The sequence below is a fragment of the Castor canadensis genome, chromosome 4, assembly GCF_047511655.1.
Source record: "Castor canadensis chromosome 4, mCasCan1.hap1v2, whole genome shotgun sequence".
Lineage (NCBI taxonomy): Eukaryota > Metazoa > Chordata > Mammalia > Rodentia > Castoridae > Castor > Castor canadensis.
Window position 1 is genome coordinate 7,919,702 of NC_133389.1, and position 23,734 is coordinate 7,943,435.

The following is a 23,734-nucleotide window of genomic DNA, read 5'->3' on the forward strand; positions in this document are numbered from 1 at the left end:
ATTCACATTAAGTAAGAGGAAAGAAATGTGCACCAAACAATTAATTTAGAGCCTTGAGGGGCATAAGTATTCCATTAACGGCCTATAAACAAGAAGGCCTCTCTCACCATGGTAACCAGGAAGAGCTGTCAGGGTGTTCACAGCTGAGGCTTTTGTTGTTGCTCTGAGGAATCCAGTGGATGCCTTAATTTCCTCTTATTCTAGACATGTTTTCCAAAGGTTAAGGCACTTTTTGAGGGTCATGTTTAAGGTTCTTTTTTAGGATCAAGAATGAAATCAAATAAAGCAAACGTAACAGAAAGCTCTGGGCAACACAGTAGAACTTACTGAACAGAGGTGGCTTGGCTTTGCTTTCTAAGACTCTGGTGCAAGGTGTGAATAAACAGCATGGGTCCTGGAAGCCAACAATGGGTTGGAGAAGGTGGGTGCAGAGGGCTTTCAGAGGCCATGCTCAATTTTTTATACAGGTATAACTTTTACTGTCTGGTAGAAGTGACATCTAAAAAGTGAACCTGCTTTATGATTCTAATGGGGTGGCTGTCTCAAAATGAATGTTCAGATGTCCAATTTCAGCCAAAGTGGACAGTGTACAATCATATATTGTCCATTAGAGAAAGGTAGGGTCATGGATATGCAGGCATACATGGAAAAGGGTGACAATGACCCCTTCTCCCATGATCCAGTTATGAAGGAACTGCTTTTCTCAAAAAGAGCTTCTCTCTGTTATACTCCTGCTGAACCTGCTGTCTGCTCAATCCTAACTCACAAACTCATTGCATTTATGTTTTCATTATTCATTGTTAAGCCTTACATGTAATTGGCATTGAGGCCAATGAGCCTATGATGATCAATTTTATGTGTCAACTTGACTGGGATAAGGGATGTACAGAAAACTGGTAAAACATTATTTCTGGGTACATATTTAAGGGTGTTTCTAGAAGAGAAGACCATCTGAGTAGGTGGACTGGGTAAGTAAGAGGTCCACCCTCACCAATGTGGAAGGTATCGTCTAAACCACTGAAGGCTGAACAGAACAAAAAAGGAGAAGGAAGGACTAATTTCCTCTCCTTGAGCAGGATGTCTGTCTTCCCCTGCTGTCAGACATTGGTGCTCCTGATTCTTGGTCCTCCAGACCTCAGAGTCAGACTTCTCTCAGCAGCCTCACTTCACTCCCAAAACCTCCTCACACATCCCTTCACCCCCTAATTCTCAGGCTTTTTCTAGCAGACTGGGAGTTACACTCAGCTCCCCTGGTTCTCAGATTTCAGACCAGACTGAATTATACCACCAAATTCCTGGTTCACCAGCTTGCAGATGGGAGATTATGGGATTTCTTGGCCTCTATAGTCCTGTGAATCAATTCCCATAATACGCTTCCATCCATATATATATTGGTTGTTTCTTTGGAAAATTCTAAGAGTCCAAGGAACTACACAGCTGAATCAAATAAGAGATGGCTGCAGGGCCCTCTAAGAGGAATAGCATCCCTGCCAGCACCTAGGTATCTCAGGCTCCTTTCTACTATTTTTATGACCACTGAATGTATAGACTCAAGATTTGATACATAGTTATTACAGACATACCATGTCATGATTCCCATAGGACATTTGAAAACTAAGATGTCTTTTGGAATACATTGATAAATACAGACTAGAGACAATACACTTACGTACACACATAGCTGGGTATGTAGCCTATCATAAAAATCTTAATTACTGGGTTGATGTAGTGATTTTAAATTTTTTAAATTTTTCAAAATTCCACCCTTAGTATTTTTCTTTTTAATATAGAGATATAAAGAGTCATTTTCTTTCTAGAATATGAATATAATGTAGATTTCAGAGCAGTAGTTAATTGATCAGATGACATAATGATCATTCAGTATTATCCTTTTAATTCAGATAAGTTTGAAATTATAATACTAAATTACTAAAATAAATAATTTTCATTATCCATATGATGAAGGACCCATATAAGTCAACAGAAGAATATGTTATACAGTAACTGTCAAGTAAGAATAGATTGAAAGAAACAGAACAATAAGTCAAGAACCATTGTCAGCCACTAGAATTGTCATTTACTACTGTGAGCCTGATAAGCAGGTGGACAAGATTTAGACATGTGAGTACTTTCAGTGTACCATGTGTTGTGGCATAGATCTATAAGCACAAATATCAAACTATAACATGCAGAACTGACATCCAGCAGAGCCCAGCAGTGTATGAGCTAGCACTGGTTCCAGCTAGTGATGGAGACCATGTCACATTGTCTAATGTACACTTCCTAGGTCACCTCAACCTGGTGATAAGGTTGTATCTCACTTTTATGCCTAAAGATAAGCAGGATTTCTAACAAGGCAGGAGCCGGCATTGAAAACTGAGGGAGCATTATGAAGCCCAGAAGCATAAAAATGATGAGTAGATGGGTGTGACTGAGGAATGAGGTCTGGGGAAGTGTTTTCATGAAGGACATTCTGAAGGGGTAGAGAATGAGCCCAGGGATGATCTCAAGAATCACACACATGGGCATGGTAAACCAGAGTGACAAAAGTGAATACATTTTCAATGAAAAGCAGAAGATCCCATCAGATGAAAATAAGATTTGCATTTCAAGAGAAAAGTTTTCTAAAAATAGCTGAAAATCAGTTTTATAGAAAGCACAAAAGTTCTTTTATGGAAAAGTAGAGGACAAAAAGTTCAGAATGCATACTTGTACCTGTTTTCTACATGTGTGCCCTAGGATATGTTTCTATATAAAGAACATAATCAAATCATAGAGAATTAAACATGAAGTAATACAAGGATTAATTTTATTTGTTCTGATGGAATCTCCAGTTCTCTACATATAACCCCAATATTCCATTGAGAAACCTAACACTTCAGTTTGATGCTGACTTGTCTCCAAATCATAAATTGGCCACATTTATCCCTTCTTAGGTTTCTTTGGGCTTAAGAATGACAACCCGAAAGCATGATTTTCTTGCTCTCTGGTTTTACCAACCTTCCTATCCCAACACCTTCCTGGGTAATCAGGATAATGTTTGAGAAAGAAAAAAATGAAGGAAAATGTTTTATAGGATTTAGCTCAGAAGCACCCAGAGTTATAAATGATGATTTTCACGGACACTCACAGCTGTTGTCTGACTGGAGCTCCATGTCTGGAAAATGATCAAATTTTCTTCTGAGGCATGTCCCTGTGCCATCCTGCAGCACACTCTGGTCAACCCTCCCCTGGGTCATTTGCTCACACAGTGGCACTGTCACCTAACTTACTGATACACCTGAGAGGAGTCCCATCTGCCTTCCACCGATAGAGTGTCAGCAATAACAGGAATCCACAACTCTGTCAGGAGGTCACGCTCATGCAATCTTATTGTTATTATTGAAGGTGGTGATCAGAGGCTTGGCAGTGAACATCACCCTTGTCAGAGGTTGTCTGAATGACCAGAAGTTCATTTTATGGTTCCTTTTAAAAAGCTGCACATATTTATGAAATCACTCTTATGAAGTTCACCACAGTTTTGATTGAATGCCCCTGCATTGCTGCATGATAGGTACAATGGCAGAGGCTTAAAATATTCTTAAATCAAAAATAGTGAAGCCAGTGCAATTTTTAAATTAAAAAAAAAAGGAAGAAATGCTTTCCAAGAATAATCCCTTATGCCAAACCAACTGTCAGACCTGAGCTTACCACCCTTACCACAGTTGCCGTCTGCTTAGAGGATCTGCTACAAGCATAGGTAACAGCTGTCACTTGCACATCCTAGCCGAGGAGAGCCAAGCGGGCTGGGCTGCAGCTCCCGCTGCATGCCGGGATGTGCACTGTCCTGTCCTATTCAGGCTCCTGTGAAGTGGAGATGTTCGCTGCACAGGGGATGTGCTTTGCCAGTGGCACATACTATGAGGCCCAGTCTCATCTGTGTGACAACCCACACATTGAAAATACAGGCTGTAGTATTTGCTGAGGGTTTACTTTAAATGGCTCTTACCTCTTTTAAAGGTATTTATGTAAAGTCAGAATGTCCTTCAATTCATGGGCACAGAACCCTGAGGCTACAGAGACTCACAAAAACATTCATCAAAAACAATTCCCAAGTCTCACTTTATTAAAGAGATCAGCCTTGTATAGCTTTTAACAGTTACTTACTGGATGTATAGTAGTTAAACCTGAAGTTCTATACCTTCTTTCCAGTGGTTCCTTCACACACTTCTCAATTAGACATATTTATGGTATATATTGCTGCTGATGAACTAAGAAATGTAAAATTATATAACACTGCAGAGGTGAACTGGCCCAACAGGCTACATCAGCATTCCATTTGAAGGTAAGCAAACATTTCACTATTTTTTTAAAATCTAGATTCGTCCCATTGAATTTTTTTCCTCGAATTCTCGCTGCCTTTTTTCTGAGTCCCTCTTTCCCTAAAACATTCAAAATTTCTGTAACATTTCCAAAAATAAGCCAGCTTTGTGCTCATGGAGTGCTTATTACACTGTTATTATGCATACTCTGAAATCTGAGAAAAAGCATCAATGAAATACTAATTCTTATAACTCAATTACTTTAAATTGAAGAAACATCACAACAGGAAATATCACAGTGTACAATTCACACACACACACACAAACACGATTTCCACTTTACATTATCTTCTAGTAGGAACAAAAAGGAGGATGTATAGAGTCTTTCATATCTTTATTTTAAGTGAAGAATTCTTTAATCTCTAATTTAAGCAATGAATACTTAAGGCATTGACCTTGTGGAAATGAAATTCTTAAGTGAAAAAAATGTAAAATACTCTAGCAATTGTTTTACGAGTTTAGTATAAGGTCTAGATTAATAACCTGAATAGTTAGAAGCCAAAAGCCCATGACCAGAATCTAATCCCAAAGCAGTCAAGTATGTAGAGAAGGATAATTTAACTATGTGATCCATGTTGTGCACCTTAGAATAAATAAAGTGGTACCAGGTAAATTAAAGGTGTGTCAGAAGGGTTTTTAAGCTTCAAAATAGCTGACACGTTAGTTGGCACAAGAGGCTCACCTGGCTGAGTTCCAAAACAAATTCTAAAACTCTTTTTGATTCATCTACACCTCAGTAGGCATGGCATCATTTGCCTGGGAACTGTGTTGAAAACATATACAACTGTAAGGATTCTGCTGCAGTTCAATCGTTACACTTCTAGAATGCTCATCCAGAGATGATATCTACCTATTGTGAATAGAGCTCACACTTCAAGGACTTGCAGAAGGTGTGCTCTCTGTGACATAAAACTTCCTTTAGCAGAATGAGCTCTGGAAGTGTGTAGGCTGAAGCTAGTGGTTGCTTTGACTTGTCTGTTTTCTGTCTTTAACACACTATTGAGAATTCTGTATTGCAAGTTAAATAGAAACAGATCCTGTTCTTAGCTCTGACTGCAATGAAGGTCATTATTTTCACCCTATTTCTTTTGGAGCAAAAGACACAGGAGCACAATAGAGGCAACAAAGCCTCTAGTTAAGAATATTTTAAAGAAACAATTAGCAAAGACGGTGGAATAAGAGGTCTCCAGGCTCTTTCCTCCCACAGAAGGTGGGAGGAAACTGCAAAAATACTAGAAAAAAGCTCAAAACAAAGTGTCAATGACATGGTCTTGGAAAAAGATAGGCAACGATGCAAACTAAAAAGATACTACACAAATGAAAAATATCAACCAAAGAAAGGCAGCCTAAAGAGTGAAAGTAATATTTGCAAACTTTATCTACTTAAGAGTTAATATCTAAAATGTGTAGGAAACTCAAGCAAGTCAATAGCAAAATAAAAAAAGGAGAAACACAGAAACCTGAAAGATTATGTAAAGGTACTTTTGAGCATTCCTAATCACCAGAGAAAAGCAAATCAAAACCACAATGATCAAAACTCACATTTTGTTAAAATAACTATTATCAAAAAGAGAAAAGAGACCAAGTATTGACAAAGATGTGAAGAAAAGGAAACTTTATCTACTGTCAGTGGGAATGGAAATTGGTACAACCATTATGAAAAACAGTATGGAATTTCTTTAAAAAATTAAAAATAGAACTCTCATGACATCCAGTAATCCCACGTCTGGGTATATATGCAATGGAAAAGATATCAGTATATCAAAGGGTTATCTCCATTCACATGTTCATTTCAGATTATTCACACTAACAAAGATATAGAATCAACTAATATCTATCAATGCATAGATGGATAAAGAAAATGTGATGTACACATATGCATAATTTTTAAAATATATGTGTTTCTAGACATACAATGGAATACTATTTAGCCTTTAAAAGGAAGAAAATCTTGGGGCTGGGATTATAGCTCAGTGGTAGAAGTGCTTGCCTAGCATGTTCAAACCCCTGGGTTCTATTCCCAGCAATGACAACAACAAAAAAGGAAATCCCACTATTTGCAACAACATGAGTGAAATTACAGCACATTATGCTAAAGGAAATAAACCAGATGCAGAAAGACAAATACGGCATGACCTCACTTATATGTGAATACATTGGTAGTCAAACTCAGAAGCAGAGAGCAGTGACTGCGAGAAGATGGGGGGGTGATAAAAATGGGAAGATGTTTGTCAAAAGGTACATGAATAAACTGTGGAGATTAAATACAGAATGGTGACAATAGTCAACAAAATTGTATTGAGCACTTGAAACTTGCTAAGGGGGTGAACCTCTTGTGTTTTCACAACATCAAAAATAAGCAAATCTATGGGGCTACGGATATATGGGTTAGCTTATAGCAATCATTTCACAATTATGCCTCTACCAAAACATCAACATATACAAATTTTATTTTTCAACTATATCTGAAAAATGCTATAAAAAATGGTAGCAACAGAACAATGTTACTTAAGCACATTCTAACTTGTGTGTAAAAAACCTGAATGTATGTCAACATTCTATCAGTGAAGTGATTCACTGTCTCAGACACATGTGCAGTAAATGTGCAACCATAAGAGTGAAGACTATGAAATAAGTGCTTGCTATATGCCAGGCCCCACGCCAAGGATTTTACCAACAGCATTTTATTTAATTCTTAAGATACATCTTGAAGTAGCCAAAGTCATAAAGCAGTAACAAAATTGCCTGGCCACAAGCCTCGTAAAAGACACACTAAAAAATTCTAATTCAAATTTTTCTCACTTAAAATATTACAGAAAGATATATAACAAAATATTTTAGTGAAAAATGAAACAGCATATTAACTGATTTTGAACTAATTGCCACCAACACTTTACAAATTTCAAGGTCTCTTTTCAATAATAATAGTGACAGGGCACTGATTTGATGAAGTAGCCAAGAGAGGCTTTGTTCATTCAAGAGAACTGTGTTGAGAGGTTACGCTAAGAACTGCACATATAATAGTAAGTAAAATAGCTAAATGCTGAGCTTTAGCTCCGTGGATAAAGTGGAAAAAATGCTGGTCCTCTTCAAATGTATTCCTCACTTCAGAGAAGTGAAACTTTAAGAAATAGTTAATGAAAATTATTTCTATCTCGGGTTCCTGAACTACTACGGGATATTCCCTGTCTGGTATTGTGTCTGTAAAATTATCTTCTCTTCCAAGCTCTCTGGGGATAGAGATGGATGAAAGTATAGAACTACTCATTAATGAAATAGCCATTAAATTGTCTCTAAAAAGAAAAAAAACAAGACTTTACGCACACCAATCATCAGTCCTGGGAAGACCATAAAAATAAAAGTTAGGCCTGATGCTTTTTTGGTTATATGAACAAGACAGGGTGATTGTTGTTCCAGACTGCCAAAGAGTTTGTCCTTAATAGAAAAGTCTCAGAACAAAGAAAACAAATTTGGATAGAAATAGGAAAAAAAATAGCAGAAATTGCTAACTTTTTGCCTCAATGAATTATATGTGAGCACATTGTCTTTTCTCTGATGAAATGACATCTGTAATCACTCTTGTGTCTTTCTGCTGGTAGCAATGAGAATAAATGAATAGAATAATAGATGGACTCACAGATGGATGGATGGGTGGGTTGATGGATGGATGGGTGGATGGATGGATGGATGGATAGGTAGATGGATGGATAGATTGGTAGGTGGATGGATGGATGGATAGATAGATTGGTGGATGGATGGGTGGATGGATGGATGAATGATGCTGTTCTAGATGCTGAAATACAATGACTGAACAGTGGAAGGCCTCAGCTCTGGTATGACCTCTGCCACTGGTTCAGTGTTGAATTGTGTAAGTCACTGCATCTCTCTGATCTGTTTGCTTAGTTACAAAATAAAGAAGAGGAGTTCCTTCAAATTCTAAAGTTCAAACTATGACAACTGTCATGATAATTTCTTTGCATGGTGTACAGTGTAGAAACAGAATAAATGTTTTCTGGATCTATGTGTTCTTTAAAAACGACCAGAAGAGAAAGTATCAGACATAATTAAAATATAGAGGCTTCAAATTTAGATATCTGCTCATTATACATGACCATTCAACTACATTAACGAAGAAAGAAAGCAATCTGTCATTTGTACCAAAAAGGGTGAAAATCATTCTTTCTTAAGCTGAAAATGTTGGTGCTATTGCTATAACTAAATCCAGAAAAACTACCTTATCCAAACAAAAACAAACACATCTGTGACTTGTATATTTTTATCCCTCTGATAAGGCATGTTCCCCATTTTAAAGAAAATACTACAAACATAGACAAACTCAACTGTTTTCACTTATTGATTCTTCATGGATTTTTCCCATCATATATGCTTTGTCATAGTTTAGAAGAGAGTATGAAATATGATACCTTCAAAGAGGTGGTGAGGTAAACATTTACACTTTTTAGAGCACTAGGTCAGTGGAGGTCCTAAATAACCATGAAGGCACATGACTAGCTGCCATTTCACCATTTTACAGATAAGGAAACAGGACCAAAAAGTTTTTGCCACTTGTCCTAGGTTAGAAGGCAAGTGACCTTGGTTCTGGCATTGGTCCAGAGACCAGAGGTAGACAACCTCTCTCTCCTTCAACACTGAGAATGGGATCAATTTTACTCTATAGTTAAAATCAATCCAGATTTTGTGCTTGTTGGGTTAGGAGTAGCAAATATTTAGTACTAAATATTTACTACAGTTGGGGCCTCCCACTGTTCAGTCATTGAATTTCAGCATCTAGAAACTCCCTAAGCAGTAGTTGGTATATTATCAGAAACTATATAATTTAATCCTAACACAAAGAAATATTGAGGAAATACCTAACAGATGTGTCACAAACCAAATATATTTCAGAATAAACTTGTAGATGCTACCAATTCATTACTACTTTAGTCTTAAATCTGTAGTTGATAAAGACCTAAAACTTTGAAACTACTGGAAAAAAAACATAGGGAAAAACCCTTAAAGATATAGGCATAGTAACTCCTTTCTGAATAGGACTCCAAGTGATAAGTGATGAAGAAATAAGAATAAGAATTGAAAAATGGGATTGCATCAATTTAAAAGTTTCTGTGCAGCAAAGAAAACAAATATCAGAACCAAAAGGGAAGAAAATCTTCCCCAGCTATTCATCAGATAAAGAATTAATATCCAGAGTATATAAAGAGCTCCAAAAATTAAACACTGAAAGAACAAGCCATCCAATTCATAAATGGACAAAGGAACAGACAGTTCTCAAAAAAAGAAGTACAAATGGCTAATAAATACATGAAGAAAAATTTAACACCCATAGGAAAAGCAAATGAAAACTACACTGAGATTCCATCTCACCCCAGTCAAACAGCTATCATCAAGAAAACAACAAACGCTGGCAAGGATTAGCGGGATGAATCTTTTATCCACTGTTGGTGGGAATTTAGATTAGTACAGCCACTATGGAAATCAGTATGGATGGTTCTCAAGAAACTAAAATTAGAACAATATGAGCCTGCTATACCACTACTGGGCATATATCAGAAGGAAGGTAAATCGGCATGCAGTTGAGATACCGGCACACTCCTGTTCATAGCAGTACTGTTCACAACAGCCTAACTATGAAGCCAGCCAAGGCATCCATGGTTCAATAAATGAGCAAATAAAATGTGGCAGATACATACAAGAGAGTATTATTCACCATAAAAAAAGAATGAAATTGTGGCACTTGCTGGAAAACAGATAGAAATGGAGGCCATCGTGTTAAGCAAAACAATCCAGACTGAGAGTGACAAACATCATATTCTCTTTCTTTTTTTATTTTTTTTTTTAGTTTTTCATTTTTTATTATTGTTATACTGAGAGTACATTGTGGCATTTACAAAAGTTCTTACAATATATCAAAGTTGAGTTCACCATCCCCCCCATCATTCTCCTTTATGCGCCATTCCTGGGATAGCTTCAACAGATCTTATTTTTCCATTACATGCTTGCATACATAATATTTCCACCAGAATCTAGACCTTAACTAATGAATAACAGGAATATTAAAACAGGTGATTGGGGGCAAGAACCAGCAGAAGGGGTGAGGGTGACAGAAGAGGGCAAGTGAGTGTAATTGACATATGTTATACACATGTATGAAAACAGAATAATTAAACCTCTTAAAATTGTCTCAAAAGTGGAGGAGGAGAAGACCTAGGAAGGTATAATGTGAGGAAAATATGATCAAAGAACATCACATGTGAGTATGGAAATACAATAAGGATATTTCGTTATGATACAATGAATATATGCTAATAAAGATTTTAAATAAGCCCAAACCAAATATAAATAAATAAGTAATAAGGAGAAAATAGAAGTAAGTTGGGATTGACAGTCAAAAAACTTTACTTCTCTGACCCCTTACCGAGTATATTTTTCTTTCATGATGAATTTAATTCAAATGACCAAAATTACTAGACAAACAGAGTAATGAATCCAATTGGTAAAGGGTATTTGTTTATAAATATGTTATTACCTACCCATTTCACTACAAAAACTACTCTCTTCCAAGAAGAAATTGGTAGGATTCAATCAGATAAATCTGTTCGTCTTGGCAGCCACATAACAAAAATTATCCATGCACTTCCATTTTTCTACCACTGCTGCTGTTGTTTTTTGTTTGTTTCTGTTTACTTTTAATTACCAACTCCTTGCTTAGTAAATGTTACAGAGAGTTCTCTTTAACTTTCCAGACAAACTTCTTAGAAACAAAACTACTCAACTTCACTGGGACCTCAAAACATGAATTCCTCTACAGCTCTGGCTTGTTAAAGTGCTAAATTCAAGAATTCGGAGCAGCTATCAGACACCCTTTCTGCAGCTATGACACCTGCAGAACCACCTCTCCAATTGTAGATGGATGGGGGCTCAGGAAGAAAGACACCACACAGTCGCATGTAACTCCAGAGAGCACTGGAAAGGGGGTATTTAGAAAATAGGAGAACAGACAGGTGGTGGTAAAGCAGGACCCCCAAAGGAGATCAGTGGCCAGGGACCCAGCACTGACCCCCTACTGTTTGGCATAAGAAATCCTCTGGCCCTGCCAGGCCTCGCCCTGGCCAAGTCTACCAGATCCAGAGGCTTCAGCATCCCCTGGTGCAGCCAGGAGAGGAGAGAGTGAGAAGTACAGCATGAAGAAGGGCAGAGAATGTGAGCTCTAAGACACGACTGACCAAAAAATATTCAGAATAACCCCTGGCAGAACCTTCCCCCAAGCAGGTTTGGGAAAACAGTAAGAAGAACAGAACAGCCAATGACCAGGAGAAGGCAATAACGAAACTGGGTTATATTTTACATATATTAGAATGATACATTACAGAATGTACAGGAATTATTGAAGGTAAATTAATACCCTCAATAAATATAGCTGGAAAGTGTAAGGACTGAGACTTAAATGTCTTATGATTTCGTATAATTTGCCTTTCCAGTGGGGAAGCTATACCCCGGTGATATGTCAGGAGCTGTGTGAGTTCCCGCTGGCCTGAGGTATAACCCTAGTAAGAAATGCCAGATTTTAATCAGACCCATTTGCATCTAGATCAGAAACAGCTGAAGGACCATGAGACTTGACTCTCCATGAAGCCCATTAAACAGCATGACGAACAAGACCAGCCATTGGGACCTTGTTTTTCCTTGGCCTTTGAATCTCCTGAAGACACTGGAGGAAAATTTGCCACCTCAGCATTTTTTTTCTCTTTGCCAGAGGCATTTCTGCCACTTGAGAAGAGAGATTGTCATTTATATTATACTGGAGTGGTTAATATTTATGCTCAGTTTTCTGCAAATCTGCCCCAGGACATGTTGAACTAATTTGGGGGGTACAACTAGCAATATGCTTTGTAGCAATAAGATAAAACTAAACTTCCCTTCCACTAACCTCCTTCACTTATCCAACAATCCTATGAGGAAAGGTAATGTGTCCTATCTTCCTCATCTAAAGGCAAATGTTTGTAAAATTAAACAGACTTATGACTTTGTGATAATTCCCCCTTTAGTTAAGAAGCTAGTTAGAGATAAAAATTAATAGAATTAATAAATTGTAAATTTGATGGGAGTATTGCTCTGGAAGTTAGAACATAGGAGGGAAGTCACCTATGGAGACTCTAGTGCAAGCATGTCATTTTGCTGTGATTGTGCACCTTCCTATCTTACTGGTCATTCCTCAGTCTTAAATTTGATTTTGATTCTATTAAGTCTTCAGTAGCCATGAAGGATCAACATGGATTTCTAGTGTTATTTATCTATGTAATGGACATATGTTAAAATACCAACCACTTCTAGGCACCCAGGAAGGACAGGACAGAGCAGATTCAAAGGATAAAATGATTCAATGAACATATATGAGCTTGCTCATGTATGACCTCACCCATGTGAACTCACACACATGAACTTACACAGGGATCATTCTTAGACAAAGTAACTTCATTGATGAGATAGATAGAACTCTCCCACAAATTTATAGACAAGATACATATACAAAAAATAACACAGACATTTCCATTTCACTTTGATAACTCATACAGAAAATGAATAGTACTTACTATAAGTAAGTAGGTATATATGTATATATAAATAGATATGGTCTGATATAATATTCCCCACACCAAGTACAGTGGTTCAAGCTGAGGAGTGTGGAAATGTGAATGGAGGATAAAATTTTACCCCTCATCTGTAATACTTCAATTTTTACATTATTAAAGATTGAATCCATCCTAAGCAAATGCTCTCCCACTGAGCTACATTCCTAGACTATAATGCTTCAATTTTTCAAGAATTTTTTTATGTTCTGTGCTGTTTTAAACTTTTATAAAAACTCAGATAGGGATATAGTGGTTCACACTTGTAATCCCAGCACTGTGGGGGGCTGAGGCAGGAGATTCCCAAGTTCAGAGCAAGCCTGAGATACATAGTAAATCCCTGATAAGAAAGAAAGAAAGAAAGGAAGGAAGAAAAGGAAGGAAGGAGGGAGAAAGAAAAGGAAGGAAGGGAGGGAGGGAGGGAGAGAAGGAACGAAGCAGGAGAGAAAGAAAGAAAGGAAGCAGGAGAGAAAGAAAGGAAGGAAGGAAGGCAGGAAGAAAGAAAGAAAAAGAAAGAAAGAAAGAAAGAACAAAGGCAGGTAAGGAAAGAAGTAAGGAAAGGAAAAGGGTTTGGCTCTTGTAAGGGACCCCCTGGTTACATTACAGCACAGCAGGTAGTGTGGTGGTAGCAGTACTTGACAGAGAAAGAAATCACATAGTGAGACAGGAAATCAGAAAAGGATTAAAGGACCAAGCTGACTCTTTTGTAACAACTTGTTCTCATGGGAAGGAGCTTACCCCACAAGGCCAGCATCAATCCCTTCTAAGGGCAATGTTTCCTTCTAAGGGAAGGAAAACTGCCAAACACATTTTATGAAGACAGTATTACACTTATCCCAAAACCAGGCAAAGACACCTCCAAAAAGGAGAACTATAGGCCAATCTCCTTAATGAACATTGATGCAAAAATCCTCAACAAAATAATGGCAAACCAAATTCAGCAACACATCAAAGAGATCATTCACCACAACCAAGTAGGCTTCATCCCAGGGATGCAGGGGTGGTTCAACATACGAAAATCAATAAATGTAATAAACCACATTAACAGAAGCAAAGACAAAAACCACTTCATCATCTCAACAGATGCAGAAAAAGCCTTTGATAAGATCCAATATCATTTCATGATAAAAGCTCTAAGAAAACTAGGAATAGAAGGAAAGTTCCTCAACATTATAAAAGCTATATATGACAAACCTACAGCCAGCGTTATACTTAATGGAGAAAAATTAAAACCATTCCCTCTAAAATCAGGAACCAGATAAGGATGCCCACTATCTCCACTCCTATTCAACATAGTACTGGAATTCCTAGCCAGAGCAATTAGGCAAGAAGAAGAAATAAAAGGAATACAAATAGGTAAAGAAACTGTCAAAATATCCCTATTTGCAGATGACATGATCCTATACCTTAAAGACCCAAAACACTCTACTCAGAAGCTTCTAGACATCATCAATAGCTATAGCAAGGTAGCAGCATATAAAATCAACATAGAAAAATCATTAGCATTTCTATACACTAACAATGAGCAAACTGAAAAAGAATGTATGAAAACAATTCCATTTACAATAACCTCAAAAAAAATCAAATACCTAGGTGTAAACCTAACAAAAGATGTGAAAGACCTCTACAAGGAAAACTATACACTTCTGAAGAAAGAGATTGAGGAAGACTATAGAAAGTGGAGAGATCTCCCATGCTCATGGATTGGTAGAATCAACATAGTAAAAATGTCGATACTCCCCAAAGTAATCTACATGTTTAATGCAATTCCCATCAAAATTCCAATGACATTCATTAAAGAGATTGAAAAATCTACTGTTAAATTTATATGGAAACACAAGAGGCCACGAATAGCCAAGGCAATACTCAGTCAAAAGAACAATGCAGGAGGTATCACAATACCTGACTTCAAACTATATTACAAAGCAATAACAATAAAAACAGCATGGTACTGGCACAAAAACAGACATGAAGACAAGTGGAACAGAATAGAGGACCCAGATATGAAGCCACACAACTATAAGCAACTTATCTTTGACAAAGGAGCTAAAAATATACGACGGAGAAATAGCAGCCTCTTCAACAAAAACTGCTGGGAAAAATGGTTAGCAGTCTGCAAAAAACTGAAACTAGATCCATGTATATCACCCTATACCATTATTAACTCAAAATGGATCAAGGATCTTAATATCAGACCCCAAACTCTAAAGTTGATACAAGAAAGAGTTGGAAATACTCTGGAGTTAGTAGGTATAGGTAAGAACTTTCTCAATGAAACCCCAGCAGCACAGCAACTAAGAGATAGCATAGATAAATGGGACCTCATAAAACTAAAAAGCTTCTGTTCATCAAAAGAAATGGTCTCTAAACTGAAGAGAACACCCACAGAGTGGGAGAAAATATTTGCCAACTATACATCAGACAAAGGACTGATAACCAGAATATATAGGGAACTTAAAAAACTAAATTCTCCCAAAACTAATGAACCAATAAAGAAATGGGCACGTGAACTAAACAGAACTTTCTCAAAAGAAGAAATTCAAATGGCCAGAAAACACATGAAAAAATGCTCACCATCTCTAGCAATAAAGGAAATGCAAATTAAAACCACGCTAAGATTCCACCTCACCCCTGTTAGAATAGCCATCATCAGCAACACCACCAACAACAGGTGTTGGCGAGGATGCGGGGAAAAAGGAACCCTCTTACACTGTTGGTGGGAATGTAGACTAGTACAACCACTCTGGAAAAAAATTTGGAGGCTACTTAAAAAGCTGGACATCGATCTACCATTTGATCCAGCAATACCACTCTTGGGGATATACCCAAAAGACTGTTACTCCAGAGGCACCTGCACATCCATGTTTATTGCGGCACTATTCACAATAGCCAAGTTATGGAAACAGCCAAGATGCCCCACCACTGACGAATGGATTAAGAAAATGTGGTATCTGTACACAATGGAATTTTATGCAGCCATGAAGAAGAACGAAATGTTATCATTCGCTGGTAAATGGATGGAATTGGAGAACATCATTCTGAGTGAGGTTAGCCTGTCTCAAAAAACCAAAAATCGTATGTTCTCCCTTATATGTGGACATTAGATCAAGGGCAAACACAACAAGGGGATTGGACTATGAGCACATGATAAAAGCGAGAGCACACAAGGGAGGGGTGAGGATAGGTAAGACACCTAAAAAACTAGCTAGCATTTGTTGCCCTTAACACAGAGAAACTAAAGCAGATACCTTAAAGCAACTGAGGCCAATAGGAAAAGGGGAACAGGTCCTAGAGAAAAGGTTAGATCAAAAAGAATTAACCTAGAAGGTAACACCCACGCACAGGAAATCAATGTGAGTCAATGCCCTGTATAGCTATCCTTATCTCAACCAGCAAAAACCCTTGTTCCTTCCTATTATTGCTTATACTCTCTCTACAACAAAAATAGAAATAAGGGCAAAATAGTCTCTGCTGGGTATTGGGGGGGGAGAGGGAGGGGGTGGAGTGGGTGGTAAGGGAGGGGGTGGGGGCAGGGGGGAGAAATGAACCAAGCCTTGTATACACATATGAATAATAAAAGAAAAATGAACAAACAAAAAAAAAAGGCCATCATCAATCCCTTCTAAGGGCAATGTTTCTAACCATCTTCCCCTAGTCCATTTAAAGATTCTACCGCCTCTTAATACCCCACATTGGGAACCAAGTTTCTAGCACATGAAATGTCAGAGGACAGACCCAAAGCACACCCAAATCAGTCAATGAGGTACATGTATAAGGTAGTTTTAGCATAGATGAAGGAAACATTAATTGTGTTTGTGCAGTCACAGAACTATCTTAGATGAGGTGATATCTGAATTTCAGTCTTAAGGATAAATAGGAATTCTGTGATTAGAAATGTGAAGGTATGGGTTATATCAAGAAGAAAGCCAGGGTTGGTGGAGTAGCCCAAGTGGTAGAGTGCCTGCCTAGCAAGCACAAGGTCCTGAGTTCAAACCCCAGTATAACAAAAAAAAGAAGAAAGCCAAAGAGTATATAAAGACAAAATGGGACAAAATACAGTGTGTTCATATTTTGTTATATGAATATGTGGAGCAGAGAGAGGATGGGAAGAATAGATACTATATTTGGAAGAGACTTACATGCCAGACTAGAGTTTAAAATCAGGATGATCAACTTTTAATCTTTTAGATAAACAGAACTATCTCTGGTTTCCTTTAATGTTAATTAAAATTTCACAAGTAAATTACATATTAAAACCAAAAACAAAACTCAAAAAACTAAACTCTCCCAAAATCAATGAACCAATAAAGAAATGGGCAAGTGAACTTAACAGAACTTTCTCAAAAGAAGAAATTCAAATGGCCAAAAAACACATGAAAAAATGCTCACCATCTCTAGTCATAAAAGAAATACAAATCAAAACTACACAAAGATTCCATCTCATCCCTGTTAGAACAGCCATCATCAAAAACACCACCAACCGCAAATGTTGGCGAGGATGTGGGGAAAAAGGAACCCTTATACACTGCTGGTGGGAATGTGAACTAGTACAACCACTCTGGAAAAAAATTTGGAGGCTTCTTCAAAATCTAAACATAGACCTGCCATTTGATCCAGCAATCCCACTCTTGGGGATACACCCAAAGGAATGGGACACAGATTACTCCAGAGGTACTTGTGCACCCATGTTTATTGCAGCACTATTCACAATAGCCAAGTTATGGAAACAGCCAAGATGTCCCACTACTGACGAATAGATTAAAGAAATGTGGTATTTATACAAAATAGAATTTTATGCAGCCATGAAGAAGAATGAAATCTCATCATTTGCAAGTAAATGGATAAAACTGGAGAATATAATTCTGAGCGAGGTTAGCCTGGCCCAAAAGACCAAAAATCATATGTTCTCCCTCATATGCGGGCTTTAGATCAAGGGCAAACACAAGGGGATAAGACTTTGATTGCATGATAAGGCAAGTGCACACAAGGGACGTATGAGGATAGGTAGGTAACCCCCCCAAAAAAAAGATAGCATTTGATGTCTTCAATGCAAAGGAACTAATGCAGAAACTTTAAAGCAACAGAGGCTAACAGAAGAAGGGGACTAGGAACTAGAGAAAAGGTCAGTTCGAGAACAATCAATTTACAAAGTAACACATATGTACGTGGAAGCAAAACTAGGAATCTCCCTACATAGCTATCCTTACCTCAACTAGCAAAAACCCCTGGTCCTCCTTATTATTGTTTATACTCTCTCTTCAACAAAATTGGAGATAAGGACAAAACAGTTTCTGCTTGGAAGTGAGGGGGTGGGGGAAAAGGGAGGGTGCAGGGGGGAAGGGGGGAGTAATGACCCAATCATTGTATGCACATATGAATAAAGGAAATAAAAAAAATTTTTAAAAACCCAAAAACAATGCAAATTAGTAGTAGCTTTAGAATTGTGTGTGTGGTGTATGTGTTTATGCAATCCAACTGTTGGCTACAAGCTTTCCATTCTATGCATCACAGCAGAAAAACAGAAAATATATAGCTCACATTCAATATTGAGCTATTTGTACTCCCTTATTTCCATAGCCAATAATGCAGACAAAACAACTACCCAATTTTTCAGATAAAAAAAAAGATAATACCCAAAGTGAACAAGATGACCCCATTCCACCTCATAATCAAATTTCAAAAGAAGTTGGCTCTGCCAAAGGAAGCAAATACTAAGTTTTTTATTAAATGTCCCTGGGACATCTGACAAAAGCTAAACATCTCTGAGGAGGGTTTTGTAGGAGCTTCCTTCTTAGCCAGGGCATAGGAAGGTGTGGACTTATCCTCTGGACCTGTCCTTCCTGGGATGAGGTATGCCTTTCTTCCCTTCCATCACTGTCAAACCCAGTGTCCCTTGGAGATCTTCATTAAAGGATGAGTCATTTGGTGCACAGTTTTGCTATCTGGGGCTGGAGCTCACATACAGATGCTAAAGGGTTTTTTCTGTCAGTTTTAAGTTCAGCATGTTTGAAGCTCAAATTCATTTGCCAAATATGCCAAGCTCTTTTGAAAATTATCATTTTTGGAAGTTGGAAGCATTTGGTACTTTTCCCTGGTGTTCTGAAGCCAGAGCAACTTCAGGTCATAAATCTGGGCAAGCATATTTCCTGCTGACAAGGTTGCAGCATGTTTTCTATGAGCTAATTTCAATAATTTATAAGCAGTCTCTTCCAAGTCTCCTGAGCCAAGCTTCATGCTTCACCAAATTAAATATTTGTTTTTCTTTTTAACACTGGATGTTTACAAAAGGAAAGAAGCCAGTGCATTGATTGGATGTACAGAAAAGAAAAATTTTAGAGTGGTGTCTACCACTTGTTTCCTCATTGTCCAGTCCTTGCTCAGAAGCCTCACAAGCCTGGGGCAGATGTTAATTCTGGAGGAATAATCTGTGTTAATGGCTCCTCCTGGAGCAGGGCTCAACTGTGCAACATCGTCATACCAACTTCAGGTAAACCTGGAAGTTGTAGGAGGCTGTCTTAGTACGCCATGCTAGTGGGAGGTTGTTAGATCAGCCATAGCAGTACGTGGCATGGCTGTGATTTTTCTAATACTCTCTGCCCTTCCTGTCTGTCTAAAAGAGTAGAATCAGATTCTCACTAAGCCAGTAAAGTAGCCAGCACTGTGTGCTAATCACACAGTTCATTTTCTTCTAAGACCCTACCAGAGTTCTCAGTACTATTGGTTGAACAATGCATTATCTTACACAGGAAGAAGGAACAAACATACCTGGATATTCTTCTTATGAAGTTATCTTTTCATGTACAGCACATTGGTATAAAATATATATCATATCATCTCTAAAAGTGAATATATGTTTGACCTCATTGCTTTCTCTCTCTAGTGTAGTGAAATCACCTCCAGAAGAAATCCCAATTTGGAAAATAACTTCACCTTTTTAATTTCAAATCTAATAGAAGGACAACCATAATAGGATTTTTTAAACTCATATGGACTTTCAAATGATGCTGTTAAGGAAAATAAGCAAATTCTGTTTGTCATTCAGGTCTTCAACTGCAATTTTCATGATCATGTGTTTGCAACAACACGTGATTACTGCGTGGATAACAAGAATGGACTTTTGTCCCAGGGCATGACACAGGGTTTTCATAGCTAATGGTTAGTAGTGAACAATCAATTCAATGCATCCTTTGACTTTCCATGGAAATCCCTCTTCCAGAGCCAGCATCTTTTTTTTTTAACCATAAAGTTAATTTTTTTTCTTTTATTCATATGTGCATACAATGTTTGGATAATTTCTCTCCCCTTCCCCCCGCCCCCTCCCTTACCTAGCCCACCCCCTCCTTCTCTCCCCCTACCCCCTCGCTACCAGGCAGAAACTATGTTGCCCTTATCTCTAATTTTGTTGAAGAGAGAGTATAAACAATAATAGGAAGGACCAAGGGTTTTTGCTAGTTGAGATAAGGATAGCTATGCAGAGAGTTTACTCACATTGCTTTCCTGTACATGTGTGTTACCTTCTAGGTTAATTCTTCTTGAACTAATCTTTACTCTAGTTCCTGGTCCCCTTCTCCTATTGGCCTCTGTCACTTTAATGTATCTGCATTAGTTTTTCTGCATTGAGGGCAATAAATGCTATCTTGATTTTTGGGTGTCTTACCTAACCTCATACCTCCCTGTGTGTTCTCGCTTTATCATGTGATCAAAGTCCAATCGTTGTGTTTACCCTTGATCTAATATCCACATATGAGGGAGAACATACAATTTTTTGTCTTTTGGGTCAGGCTAACCTCACTCAGAATGATGTTCTCCAGTTTCATCCATTCATCAGCTTATGCTCCAACTAGGTTTTTTTCCTAAATTAATTCATTACATCAAAGAATTTTATTCAACTGCAAAACCATTATCAGCTTTACTGTGATCTTCAAGGCATGAGACATATTTAGATGGATTCTGCAGATTTTTTAAGCCACATATGAAAAAACTAGAAGTTAAGAAGAATTTGCTTTGTTATAAAAATCACCACAATGAACAGTACAAGAGTAATGATGTCAAAGCTTATGGTTTGATAAACTAAATTATTCATTTAGTGAATAGTAGCTATTGTTATGGTTAATTTTATGGCATTTTTATTTATTTGTGTACATTAATTATACAAGGGGGTATTTCCATGCATGCATGTAATTTTAAATGTCAACTTGGCAAGGTCACTGTACCAAGATATTTGGTCAAATATTATCCTAGCTATTTCTGTAAAGGGGTTTTGATATTCAGTTAATACATAAAGCAGTATTCTTTGAGTAACTCACATTACCTTTCATAATTTAGGTGGGCCTCATCCAGTAAGTTGAAGGCTTTAATAGAAAAAAGACTGGCCTTCCCCAAGGAGCAGGGAATTCTGCCAGTAGACAGCTTTTGGACTCAATTGCAACTGTGTCCTTGGTCTCTGCTCAGCAATCCTATCCTTCAGATTTTGAATTTCTCTATCTTTCTCTCTCATCCCAAAGGCCATGAGGAATATCAGAGAGGCCTTAGAAAGTCCATGAGAGAAGGGGAAGAGAGGAGATGGATCTGCCCAATTCTTTCAAGCTCTTATGTTTCCATTAGAAACATAAGAGGAAATGTCAACAATTTTCCTACAGGGTATTAACTCACACACAGTTCCAGATATATTAGGATTTCTTGCCTTCTTATTTGGGGAGCTAGGCACTACCACTGTGTGTATCATTTCCTACAAGACTTTAAATATTGGACCTAAAAAAAAAGAAATTTAGTATGAATGACTATTTAGACTGACCATGGGAAGCAGCCAGGGGAAGAGGCTGGCCTCCAAGGCAGAGGCTCCTCACCTCAGGCAGTGAACAGGTTCTAATTAGATGACACAGCAAAACATTAAGTCCATTGTGAAACAGGGCTAGAATGTGGCTGTTCCTTGTGCAACCATAGTAATGGCATTTATAACCATCTTAGGAAATTTGTTCATAGTAATGAAAAATAGTGTAAAATCTGTGTGTAAATTATAACTGCTTATTATACTGTGATCTTGTTAGAAATTTTCCCAAGAGCATATATGATCTTTATCATTATTTTCAATGACAGAACAGTATTTCAAGGAAAGGGGTCAACAGAATTCGCAGAAATCACTTAGGAAAGTGCAAGATAGGGGAAACCAGGACCATGCTGGTGAAGCCAGACCCCAAATTAGAAAGGAAAGGGAAGAAGGGAGGGGAAAAGGATGGTTCTACAGTGAAGTTAGAAAACTGCACCATTTTCTGAAGAATCTGGTACCTTGGTGCTAGTCAGACCTTTTGTCACCAAAACAAAATACCTGAGCAAACCACTTAAAGGAGGAAGGAATTATTTTGACTCACAATTTTAGAGGTTTCAGTCTGTCATGGCCAGGAGGGCATGAAAGAAGTTCACATCATGGTGACCAGAAAGCAGAGAAAGAAGAGAGAGAGAGAGAGAGAGAGGGAGAGAGAGAAAGAGAGAGACTGCACAGTGGGTTCTCTCCTGTCCCCCTTTTTATTTCATATGGGACCCTAGTCTATGACCCATATTCAGGGTGGGTCTTCCTATTTTAGTTAATCCTCTCTGGAAATGCCCTCGTAGACATGCCTGGAATCAGGCTTTACTAATCTCCTAGGCACTTCTCAATCCAATCAAAATGACAATCTTGATTGTCAAGATTAACCATGACAATCTTCAAGGCTGAGCTTCACAAGCAAGAGCTTCACTGTGTACAATAAGAAAAAGCAAGGACATGCATGGAAAAGCTCTCCCAAATACCCTGGCACTTGCCCTGCATTCTCTTTCCACCTGCTGCAGTATGGGACAGCTTTTTATGTCACCTTCTATCTTGGTGACTATAGGTTTTTTCAAATTTATCTTTTTTCCCCAGACTTCTCTCTAACTTTATTTGACATTGCAGTACTAAATAATAGATGTGAAACTTCACATCTATTCTAAAAAAAAATGTTGCAAAATAAAGTTGCATAACGCCTCCAGCTATCATTATAGCTGAAGAGCAGAGAAAATTTCACAATATTTTGGAAGGTTGGTATGAAACATCCACATTTCAATACTGGTTTTTGTCTTAGAGTTGGGGTGTTTCTGCACTTTCCATATTTCTATAACAAGCATAAATTTCTTACATTTCAACAATTACCTATTCTTCTAATATTTTTAATGAAATGACACATCAGTTTTTAAATGAGGTTGTGCAATGCTAACACTATGAGGTGCCTCTGACACTCTTAAAATACTGGCAAATGTGCTCCATTCATCTGTGGAATAATTGGCATAGCACTTTTAAATGATGACACTCATGGAAGTAGTGACATCACACCACAAAATTTCTCCCAATGGGAAAAATTTACATGTGGGTGGAATTTCCTGCACAAGGAAATGTTAATTACTGTATCTCATACAACACTGAAAAATTAGAAACAGTGTAAAGAGTTGCAAACCTATAAATGATAATATTAAGTTAAAATATATCCACATTGAGAATATCATACATTTATTAGAAATGTTTTTAACTTGCATGGTGGAAATGTTTAAATGTGTGCAACATACAGAAAATTGTGTAATGAATTCCCCGATTCCCCTCATCTAGTGTCAAGGATCATCAAAAGCTTGCCAAACCTACTTCATTCAAACTCCCATTTACTTTACTGCTCTCACACACATTTTTTGAAGTAAACCCTTAACATCACATCAGTGTCTCCA